Source organism: Eretmochelys imbricata, chromosome 7 (assembly GCF_965152235.1).
Source record: "Eretmochelys imbricata isolate rEreImb1 chromosome 7, rEreImb1.hap1, whole genome shotgun sequence".
In the NCBI taxonomy this organism is placed as follows: domain Eukaryota; kingdom Metazoa; phylum Chordata; order Testudines; family Cheloniidae; genus Eretmochelys; species Eretmochelys imbricata.
Genome location: NC_135578.1, coordinates 71,087,296 through 71,114,321, shown reverse-complemented (window position 1 = coordinate 71,114,321; position 27,026 = coordinate 71,087,296).

Here is a 27,026-nt window from a genome sequence, read left to right as displayed (position 1 = left end):
GGTGGGATGGAAATTGTTGTAATCATGGTGGAATTCCTCAAGGGCTTCTTTTCCATGGGTCCAGATGATGAAGATGTCATCAATGTCATGCAAGTAGAATAGGGGCGTTAGGGGACGAGAGCTAAGGAAGTGTTGTTCTAAGTCAGCCATAAAAATGTTGGCATACTGTGGGGCCATGCGGGTACCCATAGCAGAGCCACTGACTTGAAGGTATATATTGTCCCCAAATGTGAAACAGTTGTGGATGAGGACAAAGTCACAAAATTCAGCCACCAGGTTTGCCATGACATTATCGGGGATACTGTTCCTGATAACTTGTAGTCCATCTTTGTGTGGAATGTTGGTGTAGAGGACTTCTACATCCATAGTGGCCAGGATGGTGTTATCAGGAAGATCACCGATGGATTGTAGTTTCCTCAGGAAGTCAGTGGTGTCTTGAAGATAGCTGGAAGTGCTGGTAGCCTAGGGCCTGAGGAGACAGTCCACATAGCCAGACAATCCTGCTGTTAGGGTGCCAATGCCTGAGATGATGGGGCATGCAGGATTTCCAGGTTTATGAATCTTGGGTAGCAAATAAAATACCCCTGATCAGGGTTCTAGGCATGTGTCTGCACAGATCTGTTCCTGTGCTTTTTCAGGGAGTTTCTCGAGCAGATGGTGTAGTTTCTTTTTGTAACCCTCAGTGGGATCAGAGGATAATGGCCTGTAGAATGTGGAGTTAGAGAGCTGCCTAGCAGCCTCTTGTTCACATTCAAACTTATTTATGATCACGACAGCACCTCCTTTGTCAGCCTTTTAGATTATGATGTCAGAGTTGTTTCTGAGGCTGTGGATGGCATTGTGTTCTGCATGGCTGAGGTTATGGGGCAAGTGATGCTGCTTTTCCACAATTTCAGCCCGTGCAAGTTGGCAGAAGCACTCTATTTAGAAGTCCAGTCTGTTGTTTCGACCTTCAGGAGGAGTCCACCCAGAATCCTTCTTTTTGTAGTGTTAGTAGGAAGGATTCTGTGGGTTAGTATGTTGTTCAGAGGTGTGTTGCAAATATTCTTTGAGTCGGAGACGTCGAAAGTAGGATTCTAGGTCACCACAGAACTGTATTATGTTCATGGGCCTGGAGGGACAAAAGGAGGGGCCCCCAGATAGGACAGACTCTTCTGCCGGGCAGAGGACCATTACGTTTCATGGACTTAGCATCAGTTTTGAGTAAACCTGGCCTGATTTAGGAATCATGCAACAAACTCAATGGTTTTGCATGATTTGAAAGAAAACAGAATAAAACCTGGTAGTTTAGAGAAAGTTTCTCTTTGAAAGCTTGAGGGGTTTGTAAACCCAGAACTCAAGTGAAACTCAAAGGGTGGGATTTCAGGTGAACTAAAACTTTACAAAAGGTACATGTGTAACTAAGTTCCGTACAACTCATCACCCACTTCCACTTCACCCCACTTTTGCCATGCTCTGGTCTGTTAATCCACATCAGTAAGTAAAGAATCATTTCATTAGTTCACTAGGGAGACTTAATTCTCTGAGGATGAAAATCTCCCCTTTGCAGACACCCAGCACAAGTCTTATGCAGCACTTGGGTCTCACTGAAGACCCAATTGCTGGCCCTTTGCACAGGGTCAAATATCACTTTAAGAGCAGAAATGTGATCTCATGTACACTGTTTTTACATCAGTGTAACTCTCCTGACTTGAATATAGTTACTTCTGGTTTCTACTGGTGTAACTCAGAATCAGGTCCAATCTATGCAAATGTATTTCCTTCCCATCCCTTCCCCCCTCCCCACCATTATGGAACAGCAGCATCATTTCACCCTGAGGATGAATGTGTTACAGCCACTCAAGTCTGTTGCTCTCCTCAGAATCATATTTCCACCTAGACCTGCTGTGTACACTACTTGTGGCTCTTTAGCCATGCGCCTGATCGTTTTCCCCCCTCTGCTTTTTTGAGCACAGCCTTTGTTTTTGAACTTCAAACCAGCAAGTTTAGCAGACTGTGCTTTTTTGAAGCACTACCATTGGTATGCACTAAAATGAAGCTTCTAAGAGTAATGCGGTTTTAAAAAGAAAAGAAAATTAAGATTAAAAAAAATTAACTTTGTCCAAAACAAGTTGAGAGAATGTATGATTGTACAAAGCCTAATGAGTGATTTGAGACAATAGGGATGAGACAATAGGACACTGGAATTATTCCCCCTATTATTGAGAATAGGTTTCATTTTACTTCTTTAAAGGTATAATACCATTATTTTTAAACACTATATTATGTATCTAAGGCATTTGATCAGGTAATTAGCATTATGTAATTTGCCAGGGCTTTTTAAAATCCATATTGCTGTATGTACCTGATAGAAAAGAACATTTCTGTTGTATTGGCTAATTATGTGATTAGGCAGGGTTTTTGATACCCCTGTAAGAGTCCAACAGACTCGAATTTAATTAGAAGTAGCGATTTGTCTGATAGTTTTCTTTCTGAAGGCAGGTTTTAGCAGTTTTGATTTTTTTTAAAATAGCTAAACTCCCCTGAAACTGCTCTTCACAAGGCTACTAATGACCAAATCTCAGCTCCCCTCCTCCATCTTCAATCTTTTTTCCGTGCTTTTGACACACACACCTCCCCACTTTGTTTTCCCTGGAGTATTGATCCTCTCCTGATTCTCCTCCAACCTATCTGGTCATTCGGTGAGTCTCCCTTGCATTGGTTCCTCTTCCACCAGTGTGCTGCAGGGCACTGTCCTTGGCCTTTTCCTCTTGCCCCTGTATGCCTTTGCTCTAGATGATCTTAGCCACTCACACAGCTTCTACAACTATTTCTGCCTATGTCAGTCTAGGATCAAGCAATGAGAAGTTTGCACACAACGTCACATTAACTTATGTGAGCTTTCCTCCCTGATGTTAATTTGTTCTACACAGTTTAGACATTAGCGGGACATGTTGAAATGTTTACAGATGGAGCCAAGAGCAAGCTACTGGAATGACTAATGTGAGGGATGTGTGTGAAATTTCCTCTGTCTTCACTTTTCATGGGAATTTGGTATGCATAAGGCGTACAACTTTATTGTTGTTGGCATACTGATATAACACTGCTCTTTTATACTGACAACACAGCACTTTGCTAATCCAGAATCCAGAGAGTTTGCATGCATTCAGGTAAGGATTGTAAATCCTGTCTCCCAGGAGTTTCAAGCTGAGCTGCTGACATTTCAGCATCATTTTTTCCCTACACAAAGCTGCAATTTATAGAGGGTTTAAGCCCTAAACCCAGCAAACAAACCTTGGTAAATGCTAGTCTGTCATTCATTTAATTCGTACGTACTCAATACAATATATAAATCTTTGCTAAACACACACAAAGGTAATAGCAAAATAAATAATAATAATAATTACATCAAGGATCAGAGGCTCTTTTTACATACCCACAAGCAGGTAGTAGCTTGGGAAAATCACAGATGAAATAGAATAAAATATTCCATTATTGTTCTTGTATAGTAACACCACAATTCTTCAGCTCGAGAGTCAGAGTGTAGGTCAAAAACAGTTCCTTAGAAGGACATATTCCCTCCTGAGTGCTAAACCAATGCTTTAAAAGCCTTGCTTCTCCCAAATGCTATGAGGTGTTACAGCTTTCCAAAGTGCTAACTCAGCATTGCATTGGAAAGTGGCTCTGTGCCAGCTTATGGCATACATTTCAAACAACGAACAAGGTCCTGTGTTCTATGTAGGATGTTAGACCTAAATTATTTAGCCAAGACCCCTACATTTTGTAGCAATGCCCTCCATGACCTCTCACCCATTCCTTTGCCCAGCACAGTCCAGGCAGGACAGTACCCCTGTTATTTATTTAGATAGAAATTTGATTAAGTTTACCCTTCCCCAAATTTCATAACATAGCATAACATTGTGCCTTTCGCATGTTGTAGTGATGTATCCATGTAAAACCTTGCCTTTATCATGTATCTGATCACCTCAGCTAAACTCTGCCCACTAATCCATCTCCAACAGGGTTCCCATTAAGATTACAAACCTCATATTCAAACCCTAACCTACGGACATGCAAAAGAACTGAAACATAGGCCCCTTCTCACAAGCTGTGTCAGTATATGGCACTGGAATTCTACTGCAATCTATTTAGGTTCCTATTCCATCCTCCTCACCACGGCATCTGAACACCTTCTGGTAGAGCATTAAGTGATGTGATTAACATCTGTCACATGTGGTTCATTCTCTCACCTTCTCCCTACAGGGAGAATTGTGTGAGCTCTGTCCCCATTGGAAGCAGGAGGAGAGAGGGAACAGCTTGCAGATGCCACTGAGCTGCAAGACTTTGCAAGTTGTTTTGGGGCATAAGCACAGATCCTCTGGCTCCCCCACAGCCTTCACCGAACAGACTCATCCACACCAGATCAAGAGAAGTGCTGGGGAGGCAGAGGAATCCTGTCTGCTGTGACTGAGCCCTTTTCACTTTCCCATGAGGTTTGAGTGGTGCAGAAAATCTTAGACAGGTCCAACACTTGTATGAATTTCACCTTGAGCACGTAGGCTCATCGACTATAGTAATGAATACATAAAGCAGAAATAATAGTAAAGAGAACATTAAACGAAGATGGACAAGTCCATTCTTGTTTATATCAACATTACATGTTTCAGTTTGCTCAAGTGTGGAAGCCCCTTTATAAAAGTTTACCACTCTCATATATACAGTACCTAACAGGCTGGAAATACAGCCCTAGGAAGCTTGCACAGCATTATAAACAGAAGGACCTCAGATCTGAAATTGTGATGGAGAGAAATTTCAGTATCTTACCATCCTAACTTCTGGGTGTGCAGTAATGTTAGGCACTATATTGACCAAAGCTGCTAATTGGTTTCTTAGAAACATATGCTACCTTCTCAAAATAAGTTGAAGAGAACATGCTGAGTAAATAGATTCCATCATTCAAAACTCCCTTCTTTCCAGAATATTGCAAATGGAATCCACTGGGAAAATATAAATACTAAAAAAAATCCCTAACCCCAGTTCACAGGCTTGAATAGTCAAGCCAGTGGCAGTAAAGGATTAACGATATCTCTCTCATTTCTTAATAGGCATGTGAAAAGTAATGAAATATTTTACCTACTTTGCAATTAAATGTCATGCCCCTCACAGTTATTTAAAATAAATTGAAAGGACAAAAAAGTGGTGGAATAATTTTGAGCAGAACTGTCAATTAGTATTCCCCACAGAAAGTTGGTCTCTTTAGAACACCTCTGAAAGCATACCTCTGAATATCTACCTCCTTGTTATTGTACCTCTGTGTTAAATACATTTTTTTCCTCTCTCTGCTGTGTGGGTGAAAATTAAAAAAGATCAATATGGCAACAAAGTCAGAATACAACTTACAGCAAAACCACAAATTACCTTCACTGTCATCAGGAGTGCATTTCTGTAATACTGTGGAAGTTTTGATTGTAGTGTTGGTTATTTTTTTTTATGGTGGAATTATTAGAAGTGAAGTTAGCATTCTGGAAAGGCCACCAGAAATTTGCTCTTTTAATTTAAACCAAGGCAGCCGCACAATTGTCCTTGCACTGCTCCTGCTAGTGTGCCTTGGTGTATTCCAGAGAGACACTCACTGGTCTAGGGCACAGTGAGGGTAGCGCAGTTTCTATGCAGATCTTTGGCCTCTTCTCTAAGACTTGCAATAAGGATGACAGTTGTGATGTTGAAACCTACCCACTAGGAAGTGGACTAAGATCTCAAGCTCACTCCATATAGCCTGCCGAACAGCTATCAGATGGTAAGTGTAAAGCTAGGTATCACATTGTAAGCATGGGAGTGGCTATATTAATAAGTGTGGTAAGTCCAGTATAAAATAGCCTAGGAAGATTCTGTTTGAGCTGAGTGCTTGAGCACTCAGTAGAATTGCTCTGTCTTATGTCCCACTACACTGTCTCCTGAGCGCTTACTAAGTAATGAAATTTGTCATTACCACTACCATCTAGGCAATATAGGAACCAGAAATCTAGAAGGGAAAGGCTCAGTATTCCTTTACCCCACCTCTGAGCATCCAATTCCCCACTCTATTTTCAATTTTTAGCAAATAATTTTAGTTCTTTATAATCACGTTTCTTTATATAAATCTAGTACTTTATAAATATCATCTTGAGCTGGTATCGCCATATGTCCCTATAACTATGGAAATACAATAATTAGCATTTCATCATAATTCAAAGGTAGATGAATGAGAGGATGAATAAATTATCTACCTGTTGCCCTTTTGATTATTGTGGGTAGAAGATTTCCTGAGGTAGCAATGACAACTAGTGCCTGTGAGCTGCTATGATATATGAAATACTATCTCTCAGGAGTTTCAAGCTGAGCTGCTGCTCTTTACTTCAGTGACATGACTGTGCTATGCAACTAGAATGAAGGAAATTTTTATTTACAATGATCTCAAAGAACACACCTTGTAAAATAAAAGAAATCACAAGCTCCGGTATTATATTTATGTATTTCTTTACTAACAGGTTAAGAATTAGCAGAAGGCACAGGCCAACATAACTTACATCTTAAAAGCTGCCACTCACAATTTTTGCCTGAGCAAATGCAGCTAATAAAAGTTACAATGACCCTATAATTTAAATTAGGTATTGTAACAGCATAATTTTGTGGTCACAATTACATCTCTAATTAGGAATGTCTAATTAAGACTGTTAACCAGGTTTTATCTGCCTAAAGGTAGAGAAGTCCTCACCGTTTACAGTGTACAATAGCATTTTATTACTATCACCTTTTTGTCCCGCATTTCTATATTCTTCTCTCTTCTTATATCACTATATTTAGTGTACTAGAATACTTTCTTCCATATCTTTATCACTTTTACATCTCAGACACCTTTCTTTTTAACATCTCCCATCTTTTTAATTCACTTCTCCAATCTGCCTGTCTGAAGGTAGAGATATCCTGCTGTGTTAAGTGATTTCTCTAGTCCACGTCTCATTGTAAATATTTTTGTGATGGTTAATATAAAGGCTGCTATGTAAAAAATAGAGATGAGTCCACATCCAGATCCAAACTTTACACCCATGTCTCCTCTCACCAAAATCCCAGTTCTGAATCTGGTGAAAGTTCAGATTTGGATCTTAGCCTCATAGCTCAGGTCATTCTCTACAAAAAATAAAATAGCATAATAATGTATCACTTAGTAAAACTGAAATGCCTGGGAAGATAACTCACTCTAAATTCAACAGAAGCAGCAGAAACAAATAGCCATGCACCGCTATGGATTTTAACCAGTCCTTTTGGGAATACCTGACTTTTGGAGAGAGACTTTTATTGCTTGTAGTGCTGAACCCACATTTCCTTAAGGCTGGAGGTAGCTAGGATGTCAATGGACATGTCGATATGATCAAAAGATTTTTTGTCCAAATGAAATTTTGACAAATAAGAGACAGTTCATGAAATGTTGTTTCTGTTTTCCAACCAGCTCTATAAAGCACTCTTGCATTAACCAGAACATATTACAGAAAGCCAAGGGGAATTAATGAGATTGTTTTACAGAGAAGAGATTGAGAAAACCAGATTAACTGCTACAACAGTGTTCACTGATGAGTTTATAGAGTGAAGCTGTAACCACACAAAAGACCTAAACTGACTTCAATACAGATAAGATACAAATGATGCCTTACTGCTACCACACACGATTATGTATGGAGAAGCATATTATTGTGAGGTCAATTTTTTCAGCAGACACTGCCTTACCTGATGGCCAGTGTGTACGGGGAGATGTCAGCAAACCAGTAAAGTGCCTGAAACCACTATGGCTTATTGCTAAAAGCCGCCAAGTCAGCAGGCCCTAAAATGGCCATGTAGCAAACTCAGCTTTGACCAAGGAAGGAGGGGAGGGGGGTTTGGGTGCCACAGAAAGGCCAGCTTGACCGTGCCTCCTTCCTGATAAGAATTTTGTTGAAGTTGCTGATACATCCATTTTAGAAGAACAGGATGTGCCCCAGGAATGTCTATTGGGGCCTCAAGGCTGCAAACTCTGGAAAAACCCACACCGGTGAATCAATCAGAAGGAGCCTCTTGCTTGACCATTGGAACTGCTTACTTAACAAGTTTTCTTTAAGGGACATGTCTTCTGTTACTAATGTATAAATTAGGGGGAAAAGTCTGAGGTAGTGGGAGTCTTCAGGACTGGATTCTCCCTCTGGATGCATCTTGTGTTCCCCACCGACAGATGGGCTGCCACTGTGCCACTCGAGAGCCACACTCAGCTTTGTTAATTATCAAGGGCTGGAGGTGTTTTACTAACCTGTTGCAGACAGGTGTATAAGTGCTTGAGACGAAGTAAAGTTTAGCTTTAAGTGAAAGCACTCTTGCGTTGTCCTGTTTGTGCCAGCCATCTATCGGTCGGACGGCCGTGTCACCCCTGATTTATTTCCTGACACCACCTCGCACAGAGTAAAAGTTACAAATTTGGGTTGAAAGAACCCCAGGTAACAAGTGTTTCAGTGTTCCTACTTGGATATCCAAAAAAGCAGCCAAGGTGGCCTCTACATCGTGAGCACAAGAAATAAATAACTAGGAAAAGAATAGAATACTCTTGGTGAAGTAAAAAAAAAAAAAAACCCACAAGAGTGAGAGAGAACATAGGACATTCAGGTGATTCAAGTCAAAGACAGAGAAAGGCTTTAGTCCTGACCTTGGTGTAGGTCCATTAATTCCCTCACATTTATCTTAGACTCAAAATGAATACAAATCACTAACCTATTGGAATATTCCTGAAAGCAACTATGAGTTAGGATCAGTCATTGTAACTGAACTCTCCTTTTCTGTCTTCATCACTGTCTTTCTGCACAAGTTTCTGCCCATACATAACATTGCTTATAAAACTGCTTGAAAGAATGCCAAGGATTAAAAAACACTTATCAGTTTATCTTTCCCTGGTTTGTTGTCTATTAGCCAATGGTAAGGCACAGATATATTGAATGGTGTACATTCAGTCAGTACCTCTACTGACAGTGTTAAATGGGTGACATGCTACAAGAGCATGAATAATAGGCTCCATTAGAAAGAAAATCCAACAACCATTGAAGAATTCACTCATAATATAATAAGCTTGATGATAATGCTACGTTAATCTTAATTATATGGGAACATTAAAAAAATTAGTTTCCACTGTACCATAGCTGGAAGGGCATTTTTTCCAGTGTGCTCATGCAGTAATAGTTGTGGTATTTTACACCACTTTATTATGGGGAGCCAATCAGAAGTATGAAGAAGGCTTTTATAAGTGCATAGATATTTCTTATTTTGTCAATAGTGCTTTTGGTGCCTAGAATGGCAAATCCCAATCCTGTCTGTCCATATCTGGATATAATTCCATTCCTGTTTTTCTGTATCCATCAATAACTTCTATTTCCAGTTACAAAATGCTAGAATACCTGCTTGTCTCACTGTTTTATCACTCTTAATCCTTGTAAAATTGTCCAGCATACAGGACACTCAATGACAGGAGACCAATAAATAGTGCTTAAGTGCTTTCCTGAATAGGATAGATGTAAACAAATGCTTAAGTGCCACAATGGACCATATTTCTCATAAATTGGCATGGCTAAATTGACTTCACTAGAACTATACCAATGTGTACCATTTGAGGATCTGGTGCAATATTTTTAAAAAGGAAACAGTGCAAGCAACATTGATGACATTCGTAAATATATTTCTGATCAAATAGTAAAAGAAAAATTTGGAATATTTTTTTAATAGGAACCTATGAGTGTCTCAATATGTATGTTCAGGAGCCCCAAACTTCTCAGAATGGATATAAAATTATATCACATAAACCATTTACACTTTAGTTGTAGAAATATATAGAGACACTATAAGAAAGGAAGCAATAGACACAAACTGTTTCTTAATTGTAAATGAACAGATGATGATCATTTTGTTATGGACACTTGTTTTAAAATGAATGGAATACATTTCAACTTTAATCAATTTTAACTGAATACTTGACCTCATTAGTTCAAATTTTCCTCAATGGATATGTAAGAATTCATTGGTGACCATAAAGACAATCAATACCTTTATGAACAAAGAAAATGGTGGGAAGGTAAAATTAGGGACTGCATTTGAGTGTATGTATTTTAGATAAATGTAGACTGACAGCCACGCTTGTATATAGTGTCACCTTTCATGATGCTATAGTTAAGTATGCATCAGCATTTCCTTTTAAGCCTCTCAGAGAGAAATGTTTTATGTATTACTTAATATGAATGCTGATTTTCTCTGTATTGTAAAATTATGTGAATTCCCAAAAATATAAAACAAACCACAGTAAAGAACACATTCAAACAAGTTGTGTACAACATTAAAATCAACGTCCATTACCAGACAAATATAGTTTGAGGAAAAAAGACACTGCATTAAAAAATAACTTTGCACACAATTTATATGAGTTAATAATGCCATACTATGTATACAAAATTTGATATAAATAGTTTTGATATATATAGTTTTGAAAGGAAACACAAGGAGTGGTGAGGTTTACTGTCTGCAACCTTGACAGATGTCATAGCAAAACCTTTCACCTGGTCTTACTTAAGTTTCAGCAGATCAAATGCATTTACCAGCATGTCAGAGTTTTAAAGTTAACATTCAGAGATTGACTTTGATTTGTGGTTAGTTACTCTCTTTCATTCTGAAACTGCCAGGCACCATTGTTGCATACCAATTGGGAGAGTGTTTGCAATTCATCATGAAGTAACTTCTAGGTCATTTAATCCAGCATCTGAAAGAGTGTAATATGAAAGCAAGGAATGCCCATCCGACATTTGCTGGAATTTCCAGTACATTTGAAATTACATTAAGAACTTTGTCTGAACAGAACTTTGTGGGCTTATCCTCTAGATTTTGCTGTACATGGCTTTACGTTATTCTTGCACAATGTTTCAAGTCATTTTGCAATCTTTTTACCTCAGAAAGGGATATTTCTGTCTAGAGTCAGGAAATCCTTGAATAAACCTGCCTGGTGAGTGAGTTCTCCCTGCATAAAACTCATTAAACTGCACATCAGTCTTGTTGCAAGAAACTCTTATTCCCAAGTGGTAGTTGGCAGAGCTAATCTAACAGTCTAATGGTAATGCAAAACATATGCAATTACATTAGCAAGACTAAAAAATTGCAAGGCCAGGCTGTCCTTGCTCTACAGGGAGTCATGTAGCCATGGGTGAATCTCAAAATGATTGGAGAATGGGTTAAAATAAGTCTTCAGTGGAGCTGGGTAACTAAGGCAGAATTTGACCATGCAATGATAAGGTTTATTCTTTTTCCCCTCCAATTGCTCAACCAATCCTAGTATAAAATGACCCAGTGCAAGGATCTAAAAATACACCTCATCACCACCTTTCCATGGCATAGTTTCTTGCAACTGGTCAAGTCCATTATGGTGTGTTGCATGCTTTCCTTTGAAAAATCATGTCTTGGCCACTGTCAGAGACAAATATACTGCCAGATGAATTACTGTTATATGCATCTCCTGCCTTTCTCATTTGAGTGTGTGAGTAGAACTAAATAAGCCAATGATATCTTTTAAATAGAACATTTCTCTTACTTGATTTTAATTATATTGATATTAGAGCTGGGTAAATAGAGTGTAAAGTGAATTATGAATGTTTTCTCTTCTTTTTGGCCATTTTCACAGACCACTTTTGTTTGTTTGTCATATATTTTGGTTGACAGGAGTGGTGGAGGCGGATTATTTTAGATGTGCAAATATAGGTATCCGAGCACACAGTATTCTCATGCCAACAAATGTATTTTCTTACTTATATAATTATGGCTGCAATGGAATTGCTCACTGAAGACAAGCTCCATATACTGACTTTGTGTTTGGATGAATGAGGAACTGAGTGAGAAATGGAGAGTTTTAAAATCAGGGGCTTTAGTATACAAAGCATAGTCACGCTGCCTGTTGTGGGACACATTTAAAAGTGCCAGTCTCAGGCCAGATTGACAGAAAACAGATCATGTACCCCAAAGTGGTGGTATACTCTATCAGAAGATTTCACCAAGCCAGTAACAAATGTGTTCTTCCAAAATCCGATACTAGTTATTATGGAGCCACAGACAGTCCCCTTCAGGACCTCTAGCCCCTCATAATTTGTCAAAATTCATTGAATCATTATCAGATAAAACATTTTACAAATCAGTTTTGACCCCCAGTTTTTCCATGACAGTATTTTCCCAAGCTGAAATGCCATACGCCTTCCTGCTATTGCCCTTTAAGTTATTTGTGAAATATTCATAATGTATCATTTTATTCAAGGTGAGCAGGCAATGAATAACTCATGGGTTCCTGTGTTCCTAGGATAATTGGAATTACCTGTTGCCAAAGTCCACTAAAAATCTACAGCCATAATGACAGAATACTTCTTATGCATATTGATACTGGGCCCCTTGAGAGCAGGAGGAAGTGATTTCCTTTAGATATCTCTTTGCCCCGGCTTATGTGATGCAATGTAAGCAGAGTAAGAAAATTTAAAGCTCAGCTAATAGAGGAAAAAAGACTCATTGGTGAGTCTGATTACATCTTTCATTGGGGCAGCTAAAGATTAATGGATTTCTCTTTCATTAGTCAATGTCTGTAAGGCAATGTGAACATTTAAAGTAAGTGTTCTACACACACAAGCCCATGACTGAATTTTCCTTAATATATTAAGTTGTCTGTATGATCAGCCACTGGTAATGGTCCTACTGCTCTTTTTACATTTTGCATTGACTTTGGTGTAGTGTGAATTTAGTGGGGTGTGGTAAATTTCGTGCTGCTGAAGAATTCAGAGTTCTGGAACTCCGGGTCCTCTATCTAGCCACAAAGTACGCAAAGCATAGTAAGCCAGCAGGCTAAGCTTCCTTCGCACTGCCCTCTCACTGTCACTCAGCCTCCATCTATCCTAATCTGTCCTGGGCTTGTCCACTGAGCCTGCCAATAAAAATGTCTAAGGGGTGACACTATGATTGCAGTTTTAGTGAAATGGGATTGGATATGATGGGAGAACTTTGTGGAGTGATAGGATTCACAAACCCTGGGATAATTTTTGGATTATGAGCCTGTGAGTCTCTTTCACTGTCTCCACAACTCATCTTTTCTCTCCAAGGTAAGTTCAAGTTTTAAATAAAATTTCTGAGCTAATGGAAGTGTTGGCTGTGTCTTAGGGACAAAAGAAATCCTCTAATAGTGAGGCTGGTGCATTTGGATGATCTATACACAATACATAACCTGTATTTTTAACTCCAACCCCCCCTTTTATTCACACTCTCTTCTACAAGGAAATAGCTACCAATGTTGATGTTAGAGATGAACTGTCAAAGCCCAATGCGCAAGTGGGCTTGAAGTTTGGCAAAAACAAACGAACAAACAGACTCACTATTGGTAACAGCAACACCTTTTATTCACTGCCAACGTTGGCTAAATTCAAATGGTGTCTAAGAAATTAAAAGTTCTTTATTTCCAATATTCCCTTAGGTATCCACTGCTCTTCTTCTTTGTTTGTCATGTTCCACCCACTTTCTTTTATGTTTCTATCAACTCTTTTAGATTCTGAAAGTCCAGTGCTGCATTTAGATATGTAAACAAGACTTGCATTGAGACCAACGGTATTGTAAGGGAATAACTGAGAGCAGAATTTGGCAAGATAATATGTAATATTTTCCATACAATATATTTCTGTTTGCTTGTCAAAGTATATCCTGGTTGCAGCAGCTCTGTACCTGCAAATGGGTCTTGTCAGACAGGACTAATTTTTGCTTAGTTGTTGAAATATAAAACCTTCCCCACAACAGAAAGCATTTCTTCAGTAACTACCTACTAACTATATTTAAACACAGCTTATAAGTATGGCTAGTAAAAAAACCAACAACCAAGAAATAAACTAAACATTTCACTGATTCCCCCCTCCCGTTTTGGGAAATACTACATTACTACATTATTTGGGAAATACTACATTACTATTTCAGAGTAACAGCCGTGTTAGTCTGTATTCGCAAAAAGAAAAGGAGTACTTGTGGCACCTTAGAGACTAACAAATTTATTTGAGCATAAGCTTAGTAATCTGGATATTTTACTGGTAGCATTCAATGTTTTCTATTAAATGTCTCACAATAATATTATAGATACTCTATAGCGTATTATTATGCTCCCAACTATGTTGTACTTTCAACTCTGTCAGTTCTATTCTCTTATGTGAGCTAACCCTGTATATTTTGATAATATAAGTTGTGATTTTTCAAATACAATACCTCGGCTCTATGAAGTAAAATTCTTACTACAAGGCTTGTCCATTTGTCGCACCTAGCTTTCAATCTTTCGAAAACAGTGAACTAAGTTGAGCTAAAAACTTATTATTTGTGAGGCCCATCTCATTTTTCCTGAGAGCGATGATGTATTGATATTGTAGTAGAGAACTCTGTAGAGTAGGGAGATCCATCTCCTGAAAGTGCTAAGAGCCCTTGAGATGTTCTTGAAATGTGTAGCAGCACTCTAGAGTACTGCCCCTAAATATTAAATTAGTCCAGGGAGCATGTGAATCTATTGGAAAGATGCAATTCTGGTATAAACTAGTGAGCAAATCTAACGTGTCCATAGATTCTGTACAAAACTTTTTTTCTGTTTATATTACCTAGATACATCAATTTATTATCGTTATTCAACGTTCAAACTATAGTAGCCCCAAAGGGTCTCAAGCAGGATTTGTTACTCATTGTGCTATTGTAAACACACATCATAAGAAACAAACCATGCCTTGAGATGTTTACTGTCTTAGCCCCAATCTATTGAAGGATTGGTGACCTTGTCAACATCAGTAGGTCTCTGTGCAGGCCCAGGAATCTACTCACATGCTTTTAATTACAGGATCAGAGTCTTCAAAGAAAAAACAACATACAAAGAGTAAGATGCTTAGGGAATTATTCCTCTCCTTTGGGTGGGTGTGAGAGGGTTGCTTGTTGTTGTTATAACTAGATATATCTAGATAAGGGAGAGACAATTATCCCTAGTTGCTACTCAATCTAGCCATCACTGATTGTCTGATTTCTACTCTGATGCCTGTAAAATGAGTGTTCTGAAGAGAGCTACATATGAAGGAGAAGAGACAAGTGGCATTACTAATCAATTATAAGAGAATATTACACACACAGCAGCAATGCTGAAGAAGGCATGGATATACCTGTTTGCGAACATGGTGACAAAGAGGTGGATAAGGCTGGCAGCATTGTTGCTGAAGTGGAGAAGGTGTGTGCGCTGGGGGAGGGGCTAGAGACAAGAGTAGGTAAATTGGGAGGTGAAGAGTTGTTAGGGGCCTTGAAGTTGAGTCTAAGAAGCTTAAGCTTGATTCAGGGGTGACCAGCACAAGGGCCATGTGGTCAAAGTGATAGCTAAAGAAGATTGTGTTAGCAGCCCTCTTCTCCGGGGACTGATGGGTTTTTTGTGTGTGTGTGTCAGGGAGACTGGAGAGGAGGTGGTTAGAATAATCAGGGCAGATAATGATGAGGGCCTTAGCAGGCTGGGAGAGGGGAAAAAAAGAAATGAGCAGATTAGAAATGACATGGAGAAAGAAACAGCAAGATTTGGTGATAGCCTGTATATGCAGAGCAAAAGCAAGGGGAGAGTTGCAAAAACCTCTGGGGTTCCATGGGAGGGAGGATAGTGGTGTGTGTCAACAGCGATAGAGAAAGAAGAGGAGAGGGGTTTAGATGAGTTCAGTTGTACATGTTAATTATTCATTTAAGTTGCTAAATAAATCACTAAATTAAAATCACTCAGGGCAACATTGTGTGGTGCTGAGCATCACTGTGTCCCACTGAATTTCTATGGGCCAGATCAGAATAACTGCAGGGCAAAACCAAGATATTTCAGAGTATGAAACCACTACTATGTAATTGTAATAGTTTTCTTCAGAAACTGCATAATTGAAACTAAACTACCTCTTTAAGGGACCCCTAAATTTTTAAGATCATTTAAATATTGATAGAAATTTGGGATTCAGCTAAAACCAGACCCCAAAGCAGGGCTATTTATAATATTTTCTGACCTATATTCCCAGTATTCCATGTTGCTTTGTAAAATTGAGAGAACATGTTTTAGGGTCCTATGTTATATACAGATCATTCCAAGGGTTAGTGTAAGAGAGACAAGGCAATGATGGTAGATGGTATTAAACAGGATCAAAAGCATACAGTATAAATCAGTATGTCCTTAGGTTGTTGATTTTTCTGTGAATTACAGAGGGAAACTTTTTTATTATTATTAAGTTTTTGGCTCTGGGCAATTTGCCTTGAACCAGAAGTTAAAAAAATAGAACTGGTGAAACAAGACAATTTATATACACTCCAATCTGCATGATATTCATGATAAATCTGTCCTCTTCTCCTCTCCCAATTCCAGTATGAATTGAACACAAATATAATTCACACCTTGGTAGACCCCTGACTGGACACAAACCTAATTGGAATTGTTTTTAACTACTTATGCTGCCGAGATTTAATTGATTGAATCCCCTTCTTTTCCCACAATAGTGATTAAGATTTTATTTTTTATCCCGCATCAAATGATGGGAAATTTATTCTCTCTAAAATTTTGGTTTTTTTTATTCTGCCATGCTTATTCTTTTGTAAGTCTTTTTTTTAATTTTTTTTTCTGTTAAAAGCTTCTTAATGACCTATCTTTATTAGTAATGTCCAGACTAAATAAACTATATAGGAGGAAGTCTGATCTTGAAGTTAAGCCACTAAACTGAGTATCAGGAGATCTGGGTTCAATCATCATCTCTGCTACATATTTCCTTGTGACCTTTGTCACTTGGCGCCACAGTTCTTCATCTGTAAAATGGGATTGTGACAAGGTAGAAAGGTACTCCACAAGCCCCAGTGCATGAGGTGTTAGCTCAGACTTTTGCCTGCCATATGTCCCATCAGGAGGTAGGGAATATGAAAGGTAGAGGGGACGTAGCTGTGATGGTGGTTACCCATAGGAAAGGGTATTCCAAATTCCCTTTCAGCTAGCTGAGAAGCTGGCCTGTCTCTAGCAGTTGCAACCCACTCTTCCAAATGGCTTATTTGTGTTTGGAATCATTGGTTTATAAGTCAATTAAAGGAAGCCTTGAGGCAAGGGCTGCAATCTCTGCCACTGGAAAGACTGTTATTCATCTTCCCTAGGGTGTGGTTCTGCCCTTTTGCCTACATGAGATAGTATTTCCCTTTTGTCCACATATTGCCTGGCTTGCCTGTAGATTAGCTCTTTAGGCAGGGATACTTCTTGTTTATTTGTACAGCACACAACACAGTGAAGCCCCATATCCTGATTGGGACCTCTGTGTGCTACTGGAATATAAAAAATAAATAAGAATAACTTATATTGCCTTTTTGGACCCAAAGTGTTCTATAGAATCAAAGACCCATCCTTTAAATCTTTCCTAAATTTGTGTGTGGTTGAGGTAAAAGGGGATTCATAGTTTCAAGAAGAATGTATCAAGCTAGGTGGAGGGAAACATGGAGCTATTTGTACGGGGGGTGAAAAGCATGAATTCATGTACAGAATATCAATACAAAAGTTAATCCGCCACCATCAGTAAACATAAGGCTCATATCTCAATGAAGAAAACATTAGCAATTATACTAAATACAAAATAATGAAAATACTAAGAATATTCAAGGCTGGGTTTTTTTCCCCTAGCATCTCTACATGATTGAAATTTGTGACCCAAAGGAATCTGCAAGAATTAAAATTCAACAATTGCAAATCCCTGAAGACAAAGCTCTACTAATATTATCACACTGGTGTTTGTAGACTTGCTATGCTGCTACAGTATCTTAACACTGCAGTGGGAAACTTATCAAGAAACTATTTGTAGGATTTCCCACAACCTCCTTCTTCAAGTGCCAGGATCACAGATTATCTAATGAAGACCTGATATTGTCACCTGACTCCAGAGCTCTTTGAATCTGCCTTAGCATATACCTCAAAAATGATACACATTGCTGTTTCCTTTCTACAGTGAGCACTGAAAGGAGAGAATAAAAAGTATAGGCAGAATCTGTCAATAGCTATTTTGTGATGGAACTACGCCAGGAGAGGATTTAGAATCAGTATCTTCCTTTTGTAATATGTCTCTAATCAATATGTTATGTATCACCAAAACAGGGTAAGAAAGAAGAGGTAGTTTCTGCTCTGAGTCCCAGTTAAGCCAAGGACTTCAATGACAGCAGGATCTGGTTCACACTCATTGTTATGGCGTTGCCATTTCAAGGCCTTTTTTGTATATTCAATCTTTTCCATAAACCAATTAACCACTTTCACTGGAAAACCAAAATGGAAAAATAGCAAATCCAACCCTGAGTGAATTCCAGCACTCTCCAAAATATTTTAACCAGACACAGTGTCCAAGCTTAAGCAGTGCAGATGACAAGACAAATTCTTTGACAACTGCTATCCAATATGCTCCAGACCTTCCACTGCTTCAATTTCTATCTGGGTTTGTGTAAGGTTGCCTATCATCAAGGGTCTGAGAACTTCTCACATATGCTGATAACAAAATAAATCTCAGCAGATCTCGTAAAAATGAAGAAAATAAATTAAAATGACATTCTCCCATTAATAAAGGATTTTGTGGGTGAGTATAGAAAGGGAATGTGACTTGTATGCTAATGGTCCAGATGGAATTCTGTGGAAATAGCTTAGTGTATGAATGAATTTCATGTAAATGTTATCCTGCAGAACAATTCTTGCAAATATTATGCTTAATGTGAGACTTTATAAACAGCTATATGATGAAAAACTGCACCTTGAGGGGAAAATAGTGAATCAAATAATGCAATATAGTAACTTGCATGTTAAATGAAATCATTGACTGTGCTTTATGGCTGAAAAATCAAATGGCTGGCTAAAACAAAGGAATATAATTGTTTGTTATATATTTGTGTGCTTAAGAGAGCTCAGGAGATTTGGAACAATAACTTAACATGTAGCAATATTCACTTCTCTTTCAAATTACAAAAAAAAAAAAGTTAGCATGAATGTAGGAATCAAGAAACACTCCTGATTGACAAGAATTGAAGTCCTCCATTCATCCTCAGAAGAAGGAAGCACAGATGGAACAATCCAAGATGTCCATGTATGGGCATCTTAACAAGTATTTCTCAAACTTGTCCTAGAATGACAGGACAGAGCAGTCAAATTAGAGCAATATGTTGTCGATTGTGGGGATTTTAGAAATGCAGTGTTCTGAGTGATTTCCCATCATCCCTGTCAGCTGACAACAGGGTATTATAAGAAAACAAACTTAAATTACATACTCAGACACAGCTGTAGTAGACTAAATTCTGCCTTCAGCCAAATTTGTTCCTCTCCACTGAAGTCAGTGTGATTGTGCTAGAGTAAATAACAGAAGAATTTTGGCCCTCTATAAAATAATCACACTGAATGTGAGTGATTTTCCATTATATTTAAGAAGTGCTTGCATTTCATGTCAAATGATCAGACACATATCTCTTAAAAAGACACTTTCCTAAAGCTTAGCTACTTAAGAAATAGAAGCTGAGACTAACTCAAGCTCCAATTATACTTAGGAGTCTAACTCAATGAGTTGTTTTACCAGTAGTAATAAAAACATGTCAATACATTCTTTTCTTGTGCTCCAGTGATTGTACAAAATTTGTAATGTTTTAGTTGTTGTAGAGCAGAGCTCTGCTGCTTTTGCTGGAGGGGCGGGGGGGGGGGAGAAGAGGGGAGTGCAGAGGCAGTCAGGGGAAGAGACAATTATCTGCAGCAGATCAGATAAACAGACAAGATTACTGGGGAGAAAAATTGCTGCCATACTGAATGGTCTCTACTAATTGAAGAAATCTGGATTGTGCTGGTGGAAGTTTGTTCAAATCAGAAGGCTTTCTTGTCACTGTCACATTAAATTACGTGTTTTTTTCTCTTGCTATATCTGCCCAACACATTAAACACAGAGTAGAACAATAATTTAGGAGCATGCGCCCAATTAAAAACAAACAATCCCATTATTTTTCTGTACAGCAGGCTACATTAAATTCCAGAAACTAAAGATGATTGATTCAAACGAAATGAGGTACAGACTCTCTCATTCTATAGCGGTTCAGAGATACTCACTATCACTCGGGGAAAGTGTATTTAACAGAGGTCTAGGCTGGACCAATGGAGGTACAAGGGCAAGCAACAGAATAAGGCATCTGGTGAAAGGTTCGTGTAGAGTTCATGCACCTGGAAACATTCAGGGCACACCCTGACTGTTGTGTAGGAGCGGTGCACACACTGCTCCGTCCAAGGACATGGACCATGGGAAGTCGCTCAGAGGACATGAACCGTGGGAAGCTTCCTTGGACTGGGCTCAAGGCCTGAGAACAAGAATTGTAGTAGATAGAGGCTGGTAAATAAGAATATTAATCAAAGTCATATTATTTCCTTTGTTGATGCCTTTTGCAGTCGGAGTATGTAATGCGCAGGGGGGAGAGAAATAAAAGAGGTGGAAAAGCTGACAGGGGCAATCCCGTCAGCAAACCAGTCTGCTTGCTCGCCTAAAGCCATGTCCTGTCTTGTATTGAACTGCAACACATCTGGTGTTGCTAAGTGACCCACAGTAATGAAGGAAATAAAACTGGCTTCTGTTGTACGAAAAAGAAGACAGTTGGATCCCTGGTGGGCTCGAGAAACTAATATAGACTTCAAGTTATTATGGAGAAAACAGGGGGAAAAATCTGTTGGCCTGAAGCGTTAAAGAAAACACCACTGCTCCAGCAAAACTGAGGGGAAATAGACCTCTTTAACCTCACCACTGGCAAAGATAGCGGAAACTTCTTGTGTTGATGGACAGTTAGCTTCATTTATACCTTTCTAACAAAGTTCCTTTGAGGTACCCTAAGCTAAAGCTGTATTGCTTAAGGCCCTACCAAGTCCCCACCACCACCACACATAGAGTAATTTTAACAGCATTAAGGTATGGTGGATACTTGATCAGATAAGAATATGCTATATGGAGAACACTCAGAATTCAAATTTTAAAGAAAATTCCTTACATTTAAGTCACCTGTCAGTTGATGACATTTGTAAATATCTATGTAGGCCCACACCATGTTGTGTCTTATTGCTATGTTATAAAAACGTTTCATTGGTGGTTTCTGTTGGCTAATACTCACTTTTGGAGGGAGAAAAGAATTGTTTCTTGATCCTCCAGTCCAAATATTTGTTAAAAACCAAAATGAAGCAACTCAGAGCACTAAAGAAAAGTTGCTATACCTGTAATATAATAACAGGGCTCTTCTGTTAATCTACCTCATTTACAGGTGTGAGAACCCTGCTTAAGAACTGCTAAAGATCTGATGACATTGTGCAACTGTGATTTATTACCTCCAAAATGGATGTGAGGGAGGTGGTAAGGGCTCTTTGAGCTGAGGCAACAAAGGAAATTCTGGAAGGGAATCTCTTGGGATGAGACCAGTAAGGAAACCATGGCTCAGATTTATGTGTTGTTGTTCTGAGTTACAGATACAGCCAGTTACCGAGGAGGGAGTGATGCTAATGGCCTGAATGCTCCACTGAGGGTGGGGAGGGATTCACCATTTGTAATACTGAAATGACTGTGGTGATTTTCTGAATGGGGAATGCACGTAACCTGAATAATCAATCAGGAGGCTTCAAGACTATTCAAGATGTGAGCCTCTGAACGATAAAAGAGGAAGAAGCCTTGTACTTCATTGAAGTTCTGTTTAATAAAAGAGACAGCACTGCCCTCAAATGAAAGAAGGAGAAAAAAAGTACAAGGTTATTCATAAGCAGGGATCACAGAGGTTTCAATATTTCATTTAGAGTAAATGAACTGAGCACTAAATACTACTGGGGTCATCTTGGTTTGTTTAGTCTAGAAGAAAAAAGAAAAGACTGAGTGGGGGAGATGATGGCTCTCTATAATACATTAAGGGGGTAAATACCAAGGAGGGTGAAGAGCTATTTAAGCTAAAGGACAATGTTGGCACAAGAACAAATAGATATAAATCTGGCCAGCAACAATTTCAGGGTTGAAATTAGAAGATTTTTTACCAGTAGAGGGGTAAGAGGTTCTGGAACAGCCTCCCAATAGAGTTGTGAGGGCAAACAACTTAGTTTGAAGAAAGAGCTGGGCAAATTAATGAGTGTGATAATATGACAGGGTTGCTTGTGATAGTAAATGGAAAGGCTCAGCAGCCGTGGGTCTCATTTCCGGTTTGTGTCTTATATTCCTAAAAACTTATGCATCAGGGTTTCATCAAGCCTCCTACAAGGGTCAGGAGGAGATTTCCTCTCCTTCCCCAAATATGTTCTTTTTTTGGTGGGAGATTGAGGAGAGTGTCTCTTTCTTCTGAAGCATCTCTGATGGCCACAGCCAGAGATAGGACATTGGGCTGGCCAGGACTGGTGGCATCAAGCATTCTCAGGTGCTTGGCCCTTGCTCACATGTTCAGGATGTAACTGATTGCCACATGTGGAGTCAAAGGAATTTTTCCCATGATCAGATTTACAGTGGACCTCAGGTTTTTTTGCCTTTCTCTGTTGTGTTCACGGGGTGCAGATCACTTGCTGGGATTATCTGGTTATATAAATATATATAATTTAATAATTTCCCAGCCATTCCAGGGGCCTCAGGCGCTGGTACATGTAACAGTCTAGTCTCCTACAGGCTTTGGTCCAGTTTCGGTTGTTGGGTTTTTGTGTGGATGGTGAGTGGTGGTGATGATCTGTGATAGACAGGAGGTCAGACTAGATGAACTGATGGTCTCTTCTGGCCTTAACTCTCTGTGATATCATACCATCTGTCACAAAACAGAGGTGAAAAGGGGGACGGAAACAGCATGGTGGCAATAGGACAAAAAGCATTGCTGGATGGGAATGGCTAGTGGGGGCACATGTTGGATGGGGGAAATTAGATTCAAAGCTCCCCAACTCTTCCTTTTTTAGGAAATGTTTTGAAGACTCCCAGTTGCACATTTTAGGCAGATCCTTAAATGGGAAAACTTTAGAACTCGATAATACTTTGAAATAAGGAAAGTTGGCTGATGTTCCTTTGTTCCTCAAGCCAAGATGTCAAAAAGTAATTAGTGATTTTAGGGGCCTAGCTTGAGCCACTTTAAAGGGGTCTGGCTTTTCCCCTTTGAAAATCAGGAGTCTAGTTAGACACCCCAAAATTGAGGCACACTAAAAGCTTTAATCACTTTTGAAAATCTTGGCCTTTGTCCTGGGACTCTAGCAATAAGCCATATCAGGCTATGTCTACAGAGCACTTTTGTTAGTACAACTTATGTTGCTCAGGGGTATGAAGAAACCACACCCCTGAGCAACATAAGTTACACCAGAGAAGCGCCAGTGCCGACTGCACTATGTCGGTGGGAGAGTGCTCTCCCGTCGGCATAGAGGGGGCTACACAGGAGCTGCTCAGCTGCATCAGTACAGCTGTGCTACTATAAGCTCTCGAGTGTAGATATGGCCTAAGCGTTGCTTCAGTTTATAGCAGGGGTTCCCAAACTTCATTGCACTGCAACCCCTTCTGACTACAAAAATTACCACACAACCCCAGGAAGGGGGATCAAAGCCTGAGCCTGCCCAAGCCCCACTGTCCTGGCTGGTGGGACTGAAGCCTGCCCTTCCACGCTGGGTGTGTGTGAGGGGGTGGGGGGAAGCCAAAGCCCAAGGGCTTCAGCCCCAGGTGGGGGACTGTTACCTGAGCCCTACCACCCAGGGCTGAAGCCCTTGCCCCCCCCCCCCCCCACACACACACATCTGGGCTCTGGCTTCAGCTTCAGTCCCAGGCCCCAGCAAGTCTAATGCCAGCCCTGGCAACCACATTAAAAGAGGTTTGTGACCCACTTTGGGATCCCAACCCACAGTTTGGTAACAGCTGTTTTATAATGTCAGTAGAACTCCTGTTCTGGTGTTTTAATTACCTACACTGTTGCTGAAGATATTGTAATATAATAGTTTTCCCTAGTTTAATACATGTGAGTATTTTCATTCATAACATTGCAAAAAATACCACGTCTTGGCACAATTAAATGACAATGGCTGGCTCTGCTCACAAAAGGCCCAAATCTGATTTTGCAAGGGATGTTGTTAGTTACTAATCATCAGAGTGATCTGAGAAGCTTCCAGAGTTCCTGTTTCTGCACAGCCTTGACACTCTACCTCTGGTTACTGTGGTAGCTCCCTAGGCGGAGAGTAAATGCTAAGTTTATTCAGTTTTAAAGTCAGGTTATAGTGAGCAAAAGGGGCTCCTTTAAAATGACTATAACAGATTCCACATTATACTTGCTTTATGCTTGTGTAGCTCCATTCATTTCAAAGCAGAGAATCTTCCCCCCCAATTCTTTTCCTTTCCCAGTGGTTGTCATATCACATTCACTCAATGTATTAATAGTTAAATAAGACTAATGTTTACACATACCACATTACCAATTAATCCTCAGGACAACTCAGAGATAAAACACTTCTCAATTTTAAAGACAGGGCACTGCAATAGAGAAACTAAGCGACTTAGCCAACCCCACAGAGGCAGTCAGTGTCAGACTGGGTTTGAGTTCAGGAGTTCTTGAATATCAATTCTATGCTCATACTGCTGCCTTTCTAGCCAATGCTGTTATCACTGTAAAACTTTCAAAATAAGATTTACATGTAATTATACTGAAAATTCTAGAATGGTTAAGAGTCAGCAAATGGACTTAAATAAATCTTCAGATTATAGGCTCTTTTTGGTTTTGTGTTTGTACAGCACCTACCACAAAGGGGTCCTGGTACATGCATGACTGGGGCTCCTAATCATTACCACAACACAAACAACAACCACCAGCAAGTATTCTTTCAGACCCATTGTTCAGTAACTAATACCAATTTTCTGCAAAACCAGTCTTACACCACCAGAATCTCAATTCTACCTTCTCAGTTTCAGACAAGAGCCTGTGTTTCATTCCAGTGACTGGTCATTCAACAGTGTTTTAGTGATCTTAGCAAACCAATCCTTGTTCTTCTCTAAAAACAAGAAAATCTGGAAGGAGCATCCAATTGTAAGCAACTGGTTTAAAAATTCAGCTTGCTCTGTGGATCTATATAACTGCAGGAAATCTTGACATATGTAAAGGCAAGAGAAGTGTTGATCTAACTGTAGCTAAAATTACTTAGTTGCCATGGCAATGCCCTTCTAGGAATACAACTTTGTTTGAGGTTCTTCCAGGTTCTGTTTATCTTGGCAGCTGCTCCTCCAACAATGCCGAAGTTGGGATCCTTAAATGGCAAAGATATGACAGTAGCTGCAAATGATTCTTTACTAGAATTGATGGCCACAGTTTTATTCATTTATTGCCTCTGCATCTGCACTAGGCAAGCAGTTTGGTTACTTTCTTTTTCTTGCTGGGATACCTCTACTATTTCTGGGGGCTAATTGGCTGCCTCTTGCTGCACTGTGTCCTGGGGTGGCAGTGGATAGTGAAGATGCCACCACAGAACCTGGCTGCAAACTCGCCATTTCCTCAGCTGCACCATTTGTAGATTGAGTCCTGTGGTCAGGTTGACCAAACCCATAGTTTACAATTCTTAGTTACTAGTGCTGTAAACTGGGCTTGAAAGTCAAGCTGCGTTCTTTCTGCCCCAGCATCATCACACAGGGCTCAGGTGAGTGGAGACAGAAGACAAAAGCTCAGTATTCTTGTTGCATGACAAAAATCCAAAATCATAGACTCCAGTGATTATGGTTACAAGCAGTTATGACAATTCTGCATGTTTAGTCAACATGCTTTTTAGTTTTCTTATGAGAGAGGGTCTGGACTTCTGTCTCTAACTCATAGTTCAGAAAAACAGAAACTGACTGGGGCAAGGACATGGGCACTGAGGAAAATCCCAAGCTGCCTATTTGAAAAGACACTACAAAAACAGACTGGGACAGACAAGCGTAGACCGGCCTGTGAGGTGCAGTACATAAACCAAGCCACTAAGCCTTTGAAAAGAAGCTATTACTCAGGGTCTTTATACTCTCAATGGATCACTTCTTTGAGAAAGCAGAGAACTGCAAGCCCTATTGTGTATACAGGTTATTAGAAAAAAAAAACCTGGTGTGGATAACAGAGGTGGATATCCTAATCAGGGGAAGCTTGTCTGGAAATGTAAGGGGACTCAGGTGGGGTGGCTTGGTGAGATAGATCCCTGGATACAGTGGTGAGATGATATCTAGTCAGCAAGAAAAGCTGATGGGCCCAAGCGCTCAGGGAGAGGCAATTGCTTGCAGGCATGTAAGCTATTCTTTGTAACAAGATGAAAAAGCCTTAATGAGTTTAGCTATTGTAAGACATAAATCTAGAGAGATTAAACAGCCCATTTTTCTTTTACTTTCATTTTATAGCTTTGTTTGTAATAAACCCCATTTTGCTAAAATTCCCATTGTATGGGCAATTTCACCCAGATGTTCTCAAGGAGTATACAGAAACCCAGAACCTTCAAGGACAGGTAAAGAGTTCATCATCCACTCAGCCTTGGTCAAGAGGACCAGACTAAGATGTTCTGTCCTAGTGAGTTGTATTACCTTCAGGCTGTGGTCAGTGAATAAAAGGAGAGAGATCAAATCACAAATCAGGAAACAAGGATTTGGGGATGAGGCACCCAGCCCTAAGCAAGAAAGGGTGGGTAAGTTTCACCACCCCGTGAATACCTCCAGGAGCCATTCTGCCAGAGACAACCTCCGAAGTGCAATTCCCTCCCTTTGTTGCTGCAGAGTAGCAGCAATTTAGAATACCCTCCATGCCAACTCATCTGTGCTGGCTGTCATGGTGTGGAACTGGAGACAAAAGTTCTGTTCATTTCTTACCCCTTCCCACCTGCTCAGTGCCACTTATAATCCTGCACAAGCAGGAGGTGAGATGGGTCCTTATTCCTGAGTGGGAGCATAGTCCATGTGATCATTTTTAGAGAGTAAGAATACTCACATGGCTGAGTAGATATTGTTAATTTTAAAACAAAG